This window comes from Zeugodacus cucurbitae, chromosome 2 (genome assembly GCF_028554725.1).
Source record: "Zeugodacus cucurbitae isolate PBARC_wt_2022May chromosome 2, idZeuCucr1.2, whole genome shotgun sequence".
Lineage (NCBI taxonomy): Eukaryota > Metazoa > Arthropoda > Insecta > Diptera > Tephritidae > Zeugodacus > Zeugodacus cucurbitae.
Window position 1 is genome coordinate 22,146,340 of NC_071667.1, and position 10,287 is coordinate 22,156,626.

Consider the following 10,287-nt stretch of genomic DNA (forward strand, 5'->3'; position numbering starts at 1 on the left):
TAAATATGAATAGAAAGATTTACCGATATTTTGAATAAACAAATACCCGCCAACTTCGAGGTCCTCGTGTTCGTTATCTGGGGCCTTAAACAGTTATAGTCCGATTTCAGTGAAATAAATTATTTCTAGATTTAGATTTGCGCAAAGATTCGTCGCGATATCTTTATCCCCAGGAAAGTAAGTATAGTAACTAATATATTGTAATGTGAACGAATCAAAATAGTGATACATAGAAGTGGTTATGGTTGTGAATCGATTTCACGCATGTTCACACTATAACATTGGGTTGCCAAGAAAATGATACGGACTAAGTTTGGTTGAAATTGGACGAGTAGTTTCTGAGATATGGTTTTGGGCGCATAAGTGGATGGAGTTACACCCATTTAAAATTTTTGAATACAAATTTGAGTGTAGCCCTTTTGTGCCATCTGTTTCTGTTTCTGGTGTTTTTATTTACTGAATTAAAGTATTTTTAGTAGTTTTCAACATAACCTTTATATGGGAGGTAGGCGTGGATATAATCCGATTTCCTCCATTTTGAGGCTGTATAAGGAAGGAATTGACTCTAGAAAGTTTGGTTGATATATCTTTAGTAGTTTACGAGATATATGGAAAAAACTTAGTAGGCTAACTTAGGGGCGGGGCGAGGCCCACTTTCCCAAAATAGTTATATCCAAATATGTCTTTCCTAGTACGATTCTTTGTATCAAATTTCACTTTCATTACTTTATGGCTTAGTTATAGCTATTTATAGGCCATTTATATAGTCATTTTGTGGGCGTGGTAATGATACGATTACGCTCATATGCAATACCAAAATTCTGAGGTTGCCAAGGAATATGTGTACCAAGTTTCGTCAAGATATAGTATATTGTTGGGAGAGTATAAAAACATACAAATTTCGCCGATTTGATTTGGTGTATTTTTCGGAGAGTCGTCACACTCCAAATATAGTGTATCTCATCGTCGAAAAAAGTATCTCATCGTCGTTGATAATTCCGAGCTAAAATATATGTAAATGTAAAATTACCGTTCATTGCCAATCTATATTTAATATAAATGTCAATAAAATGTATTTTGTGACGTGTGGTTTGACAGCTAATCCTGTAATCTATATTTAACACTATTTTACTCGCATTATGTCATTATGTTATACCCGATTCTGTCTCAATTCTTTCTACCTTATATATTTTACTTTCAAATAGAAAATTAAAGTTTTAAAGCTATTATGAACAGAAAGAAACTTGCTAACATGCAAGAAATATATATGTACTTCATCTATGATGCTATTCATTAAAACTGCATAACCGCAGGCATAACCACTTTAATTTAATAGAATTATCCTTTAATATAATTTCATATTACAAGTTTCCACTTAACACTTAAAATATGTACATTTTCATATTTTCCTGCAACATCATAATAACAGCAAACGTTGTAATACCGCAAGGGATAAAATCATTTATTTGCAACCCATTGCTATGCTCATCAAATGCAACAGCATGCGGTAGTCGTTCACATCACACAAACAACCAGGCCACCGACAACCATATGGCATACTATTTCTCACCAGCTGCTAAGCCACAAAACCGGTATATAACTGCCACGACATACATATTTACACCGTAAATTGCGCCTAAGTACAACTACATTTGTAAACATGTGTCGGAATTTGTGCTGAACTATGCTTGGTATTCCAAGAGCGGTGCCTGACAACCGCTTGCCACCGCTCAACGCCGCTGTGGCTTGTAAATTTGCTGCGTCATGTTGTTAAAATGCGTTCTGCCCGTAAATATAGATGTTATGCTGTCCTCTTATACAAGCACTTTCTTCGTTGAAATTTGACAAACCACTGTGATTTGCTCATAAATGTATGCTTGCATTTAGATCAAATCAGAAATCATTGTTGCGCCTAAATATATGCCATCAATTTTAGGTTATCCAATATAATTTAGATTGTAAAGCTTTCAAATAGGTTAAATATTCCGAACATATGTGCATCGTACATCAATAATGAGCACATAAGAGTATTAATTTGTGATTGGGATGTAAAATTGAAGAGGCTGTTGCTCGTCGATAAGTGCAAATCGGCAAATTTGGGTTAAAATGCTGAGATTTTTCCCATACTAAGTGTGTATATACACATGTATATGTGATCAACTCACATTTATGGCGTGTGTATGTTTGAGCGTTTGGATTTGTTTGCTGAGAACATTTTCACAATTTAACACATGTCAAGGTATGCAACATATTTTGGCTCCATGCCAGCAAAGTAGATTTCTTAGCTCAGCATGTACCATTTTCATGCTTTACAACAAAAAAAAATTCAGAAATTTGCTGTAAGAGTATTTAAAGGGGAGTGAGAGAGGCACACGAAATGCCATAAATGGGATAATGGTAATATTTTGCCATTGAACAGGCGTTATATTATATTTATGTACGTGTTTTTGACGTCGGAAAGGTGGGACCTTATGAAATTCGGTATGCATAAAGTAATCTTCAAATTCACATTTTACGACACATGAATATGTTGAAAGCTTAAATTATTTGTCAGTTTATAGTTTACTTGGCCTTTTTAAAAATAAATACTCATTTTAAAGATAAGATAGCAACACTGCATGCATTATTAAATACTGCATACTAGTCCGAGAGTTTCTAGTTTGGAATTTATATAGTTTTTTTAAGGGGTTAGGGGTAGTCAGGATTTTTAAAAATCAATTTTTATACTCTCGCGTCACCAAGAAATAAAAGAGTTAGATATGGGGTTATAAATGATCATGATGACAAGTGGAGTTTAAATCCGGATGTCTGTCCGTCTGTCCGTCCGTCCGTGCGAGCAATAACTTGAGTAAAAATTTAGATATCTTAATGAAACTTGGAGCACATATTTCTTGGCACCCTGAAGAGGTTGGGCGAAATCGCCCACAAAATGGCGAAACCCGAAAACCTATAAAGTGCCATAACTAAGCCGTAAATAAAGTTATGAAAATAAAATTTGGTACAAAGGATTGCATTAAGGAGAGGCACATTTGAATGTATTTTTTTTAAGTGGGGGTGACACCGCCCCCAAATAGTTTTTTTGTATATGGTTCCTTTTAGCTATTTCCTTATATAGTCCAAAAATGAAAGAAATCGGATAATAACCACGCCCACCTTCCTTACGAAAGTTAGGTTGAAAATTACTAAAAGTGCGTTAACTCACTAAGGAAAAACGTCAGAAATACTAAATTTTACAGAAGAAATAACAGAAAGAAACTGCACACAGATTTTTTTACAAAATGGGAAATGGGTCAAAACCATATCTCAGGAACTACTCGACAGATTTCAATGATATATAACACTTTCTTGATACCCTGATGACACGGGAGGAATATGGGCTAATCGGTTCACAACCACGCCTACTATCCATATAACTATATTTTGAATTCCATCTGATTCGTTCAATGAAGATAGCGGAATAAAACTTTACACAAATACTGTATTGGTGCTGTAGCATCACTTGTGGAAAAATTGTCAACATCGGACCATGACTTTTCAAGGCCCCAGATATCGAACATGAAGAACTCAGTGCCTAAGAGTAATTTTTCACCGAAAATATAGGTAAATCTTTCAGACGTTTTAATGTAATTCGGAGGGAAATTTTTTCTTATAACATTTTGTCTCTGTACCAAAAATAGTTAAAATCGGGCCATAACATCCCTAGATCCCATATATCTAATTATAGGTAATATAAAATTAAGTGAGCCTATAGTCACCGATATATTGTATCTTGGTGGTGAAAACGAGTGAAATCGGTTCATTAATTACCTCAGTCCCCATATACTATTTATGATGTTTTTCGATATTATATTGAACTTTATGCCGGATATATGGGTCGAATTGTGTTATTTTTATAAAATTACATCAATAAATTGAGAGAGTATAACATGTTCGGTTGCACCGAACATAGCCTTTCCTTACTTGTTTCAATATATATATTTTTTTTCAAATTTCCGTGATTTCAAGTCAAAACATGGTGTAATAATATACAGTAGTTTTCCGAAATAACGAACACATTAATTGTCAGGCATGTTCGCTATATCGAATTTTTCGTTAATTCGGGTACTCACTTAGAGGTATTTTTATCAATAAAAATGAGTTATATATCCGTAAATTGCAGTTTAATAAATTGTTTTATTAACTATTTGTTAAAAATGAAAAACCATAACAAAACAATTCAAATCCAATAAATTCTTCCAAAATGGATCAATTCTGACACTCATACTTCTATTTGGTGCTGATCAATAATTTTAAACTTTTTTATAAAATTCAACATATTTTCAATTTTCACATTTTTTTTGAATTTTTTGCAGTTTTATTTTTAATTCTGGTTCGATGTTATTTGACTTTTTCCTCTTTCTTCATATGTCTTCTTCATGTTGTTCGTTAAACTGAGTACTTACAAATTCTCGATGTGTGTTATTTACGGTACTCAATGTAACAAATTTGCTTGTTCGTTATAAGCGGTTTTCGTTAAAACGAATATTCGTTATTTCGGAAAACTACTGTAATAACTTATAAAAATAACATGATTTAATACCAAAAAAATTACTGAAAATTTTATCAAGTGTAGTAAATATTTTTGGGATATCGAATCTATTTCGTAGAAAGAAAGCGGTAGTTTTCGTTATTCGGTTGACCATAATGGTAAATTTGAAAAGGAGAGAATGTGAAAATGGAACTTGAAAAACTAAAAAGTAGAGAATTTATTTAACTACTTTTAATTCATTTGTTATTTGTGATCATATAACGGTTAGGGCAACACTACTTGGCAACACCAGCAGTGTTCGTATTCGAAATGAAACAAAATGTTAAAAGTTCAAATTTAATATACATAACCAAAGAAATTAAAGTTGAACCATTCGTCTACAAAACTTCAACAACAGTACAACTAACATGTTATTGCATTTTAAATTTCTCAAAAGTCGTTAATATTTGCCCAGAATTTTACTTCTATTCCCCGTAGACCCACCTTTAATGACCCACCTTTGTTTTCATTTTTTAGGATAATGTTTGTTGAACACGCAAACGTGTCTAAAAATAGAAACCGTTAGCACACACAAGGCCCACACATATTTCTACATTACATTTATTTGATGAATTATAAGTGTGTATGTGTGGAAAAAGTTTCCTTGTAATATAATACTATACTCTATATACATAAACGCCAAGTAATTTAGAATAACACATGATTACAAACATAACTGTTTAACTGTCAATGTAACCATGTGTTACAATGAAGGACCTTTGCCCTTTGAATACTTATAATATAGGAGTAATTTAGTAATGAAATCAGTATGAAAATTAGTTAGCATTTATATGGTTTTCATGAATGCATATTTGATTAATTATTGACATAAGAATCACGCTGTTAGTATTTCATTACCGAATCAATACAATTTGGATATATTTAGAACTTTTATAGTTCAATTGTTATTGGTTTCTCTATTTTCAAAAAAAAATCAATAAAAACATTTGTTTGCTTTACTTGAGCGTACCCAAATTATCGGGTTAGAAACTTTCAGAATCCCGAAAGAATTCAGATAAGTTCCAAATCAGCTCCAAACTACTACCCTCTTGACATAAAAGATATTGACATTATTGATGAAACTACTTAGTTGAAATTTTGTTTTATCATACTCGTAAACGATCATTTATAGACCAAAAGCGCTCAAAATTATTTTCTAAGCAGGATGCACTTTGTACATACATATATGTTTACATTAAGGGAGGTGGAGTTGATTTGTAGTACGATTATATCCACTATATAGACCGCCCACTAATTGAAAATTTATGTAATGTGGGATTGACCATCAATGGAAACTGGGAATAGTATCACAGGAGTTTTTTCTTTGACTGTTTTCCTAAAATTATCGTGTTAGGAACGTATTGAACAAGTTTTAAGCACAGCATGACTGCACTAAGAACTGAAATATCATAAGTTACGGGTCTTGAAAAGTCGTGAATAAAAATATTCAAGTTAAATAATTAACATTTTGTAAGGCTATTGCGTGATTCTTACGTCAAATTCAATGACAGATGAATCAAATTTAATGTCATATTACTTGTTCAAAAATGAACATGTGCGTAGATGCCAAAGGGCATCACTTTCAGTACGCATTAATATATTTAGTTTTTTTATTATTCTATATATAAAGAATAATAGAAATATGTAAGATACATATACAGTGCACTGAGCATAAATATCTATGTTCAAATATATTGAACGAGCATACATACATACATAATTAAAGACATAACATATATAATACATACATTTATATGCAACACACATACGTTTATATGAGGCACGCATGCATCTACATGCAACATGCATTCACTCAACAAACACATTTATATGTATGCACAAGATAACCTATTGATTCTAAAAATACATTTGGGCAATTGCTTGTGTGCATTTGAAATAACCTCTTATCGTGCAGCATATAAAATATACATATACACATACACACAAACATATATATTAGATAGTTAAGATAATTCTAAAATTTGTATATAAATAAGTAAAAAACCAAAATAAAATCAGAATGAAATAGTTCTCAGTCAAGCTTGGTGTTTTAAATATTTTCCCCGAACCGCGGTAAGAGGTATTTGAATACAGCTTGTCTTAAACATTACTAATTCCTTTCTATCCAAATAAATGACGACACATTTCGGGAAAAATTGACAAAATTAGTTTAAACAAATTTTGGTTTGGTAAAATTTGTGTCGAAAACAAGTAAGGAAACATATGTATACCCTCGCAATTTATTGATATATTTTTATTAAGATAACATACAGTTTGACCCAATTTGAAAATCCTATAATTAGCTATATAAGAGCTAGGGGAAGTTATGACCCGATTTTAACCATTTCTGGTACAGAGACCCACTATTAGAAGAAAAATATATCCTCTGAATTAAATTGAGATACCTTATAGATTAACCGAAATTTTCGGTAAAAAATTACCATCGGGCACTGAATTCTTCATATTCGATATTAGGGGCTTTGAAAAGTTATAGTCCGATTTCGACAATCGATTTTTTCACAAGTGATGCCACAGATATACAGTATTTGTGCAAAGTTTTATTTTTATATTATCGTATCATATATATTATAAAGTGAAGGAATAAGATGGGATTAAAAAATGAGCTATATGGGAAGTATTTCCATATTCCATCCGTGTCATCAGGGTGTCAATTTCATTGAGGTCGGTCGAGCAGTTCCTGAGATATGGTTTTTGATCCATAAGTGGGCGACCCACGCTCATTTTCCATTTTGTAAAAAAAACTGCTATTTCTTCTGTAAAATTTAGTATTTCTGACGTTTTTCGTTAGTGAGTTAACTCACTTTTAGTCATTTTCAACATAACCTTCGTATGGGAGGTGGGAGTGGTTATTATCCGATTTCTTTCATTTTTGGACTGTATAAGGAAATGGCTAAAAGAAACGACTACAGAAAGTTTGGTTTATACAGTTTTTTGGTTTACAATATATATACAAAAAACCTATTTGGGGGCGGGGCAAAGCCCACTTTCCAAAAAAAATTACATTCAAATATGGCCCTTACTAGGACGATCCTTTGCTTTTACTTGTATAACTTTATTTATGGCTTAGTTATGACACTTTATGTGTTTTCGCTTTTCGCCATTTTGTGTGCGTGGCAATTTTGCCCATCGAAAGCAACCCTCTCACGGTCCCAAAGAACATATGTTCCGAGTTTCATTAAGATAACTCAATTTTTACTCAAGTTATCCGTTGCACGAACGGACATACAGACATTCGGATTTTGACTCGTCTCGTCACCCTGATCATTTTGATATATTTAATCCTATATCTAACTCGTTTAGTTTTATGACTTACAAACAACCGTTATGTGAACAAAACTATAATACTCTCTTAGCAACTTTTGTTGCGAGAGTATAAAAAACATATCATCGAAGTTGTACTATCGTCAAATTAGCGTAATTGAAATGAAATGAAAATGAGTAAAATAGTCCAACATGTAATTTATTTCAATAACGTAACACCATTTTGTGTTGCAACTAGTTTTTAATTCTACAATCTGACTGCCCAACAGAGTAAGGCGGTTTTCTCATAACACTCAAACAACTAACTTATTTTATACCCAGAAAAGTGGAACGTAAATGTTAATGGACCCTCAAGGTAGTACTAATATATTTTTATGAATATTTCATTAAGTTGAGTAACTGAAAATTGGCATTTTAGTTATAATATATATGTGCACACACAATTAAATACATGCTTAATAGCAGATCCAAGCACACGCGTCGGTACCTAAGCATATGCAACAGCAATACACTTAATTGCCTTAATTAGCTGAATGCGGCAAACGCAAATAGCAATTAATAAAACAGGTGGTGAAGAGCTAAATTAAGAGCAATAGAAGACAATACTCACACAAACTGTGACATATAAATAGTACAAAAAAGAAACAAAAAAACAAAAGAATACAAAACAACTTAACAATAACATTGACATGAAACAATGACAGAGCGAAGATTAAGCTGCACAACAACAATATTAAAGAAAAAAGTGCGACAAAACATGAAAATAGGAGGGAGAGGCGAGAGGACAATATGAATGCACAAGGTCAAAAGTTTAACTTATGAAAACAATTATTCTTTTGAAAGGTGCAAAACGAGCTCGAAAACGAGAGGTGGATCAGCCAAGCAAGTGTGGGGGAGACGCGTTCGGTGTGACACAGAAAGTTCAACTGAATGGTGGAGAATACTCAAAACTAAATAACAAAAGACGATAGTAAAGGTCGAAGCCGTCTACAGTGCGCTGTTGTGCAGTGGCTCTTTTGTTGTTGGTATTGTTACACTGTCTCACCACTGTTGACTGTGAGAGAAGTGAGCATATTTGCTTTGCTTATTTAATACTCGTTATTCTTGTTTGCAAACTATCTAATATAAAGTGGTTAAGAATTGAATGCAAATATATAAAATTACCCTCATATATGTATATGCGTAAAATTACAATGCATTAATTGATACTCTCAAAATCTGACAGTTTAAAGTTGCAAGTGACATCAGTATATGTAAATTTTAATCTGAAGTTAACTGTTTATTATCTTAATGAAGTATTTTTATCAAGGTAGAGGAAGCAAATTGTATTGTTTTCGATTTTGCATCAGTTCAATTTGCTACAAAAAGTTTGATTCATAAATTATATGTACATTTAAAAGTCAAAATAATATTTTATTGTATTTGAAAATAAACGTTTGCCACTTAAGGGGTTATATACAGTTAGACGGCCGAAAAAAAGTGAATTTTCCAGAATTTTTTCTGAGAAGCCTTTTTAATTTATTGATGCAAAAATTTATACACATATTATGGTATCTTTAAACTGTATTTTAAGACTTAGTACTAGTAAAAATATTTATTTAAAAAAGAGCTACAGCTGATCTCCAGGAGCTCCTCACAAAAAACGACGTTTTGGGGTGACCACTATATCTCGGAACTGGATCATCCGAAATTAAAAAACCAAACAGATCGTTAAAATAATGTTAAATCTAGTAATTAATCGAAGGAATAAACAAAATAAAATTTTTTGACAAAATGGCGGTTTCTCAAAAAAAAAAAATCGTTTTTTCACCGAAATTTCGGCCTTAAATTGTTTATAAAAAAAAATATTTATTGGAGAGAAAAAATCTTCGATTAATTATTAAAAAATATATTTAAGAAGGTCGTGTTAAAATTTGAGACTAATCGGTCTAGCCGTTTTCGAGTAATGTTGGTCACCGACTTTGAAAACACTGTTTTGAGAAAAACGCGTTTAAAATTTGGACCTTGTACTTCCAAGCACTCTGAAACGCCTTTTCAAATTTTTCATTTGCCGGAACGATATGAAATTTTCTGTGTGTATTCTTAAATATATGGACATTAAGAAAATGAAATAAAAAAATCGATTTTTTGAAAATTCTAACTGTATATAACCCCTTAAAACACATTAAAGCTTTATTCAGCAGCTACATCGAATGCAACGGAAGGAGAAATGTAGATATGGCATGTATATATTATACAAGAAGTCATCACATGTGTCTATATATGAAAACGACAATCCTTTATATAGAAAGGTATCTAAAAATACTTCGCTGATACGCCCATGCGAGTCGTACCATTTGACGCTCTACTTGTCAGAGCTTTCAGGGTGAATGGAAGGGCAATGCATTCAAATTTATTTAAATTTATTGAAAATAAATAATTTCAAAATAAGTTAAACC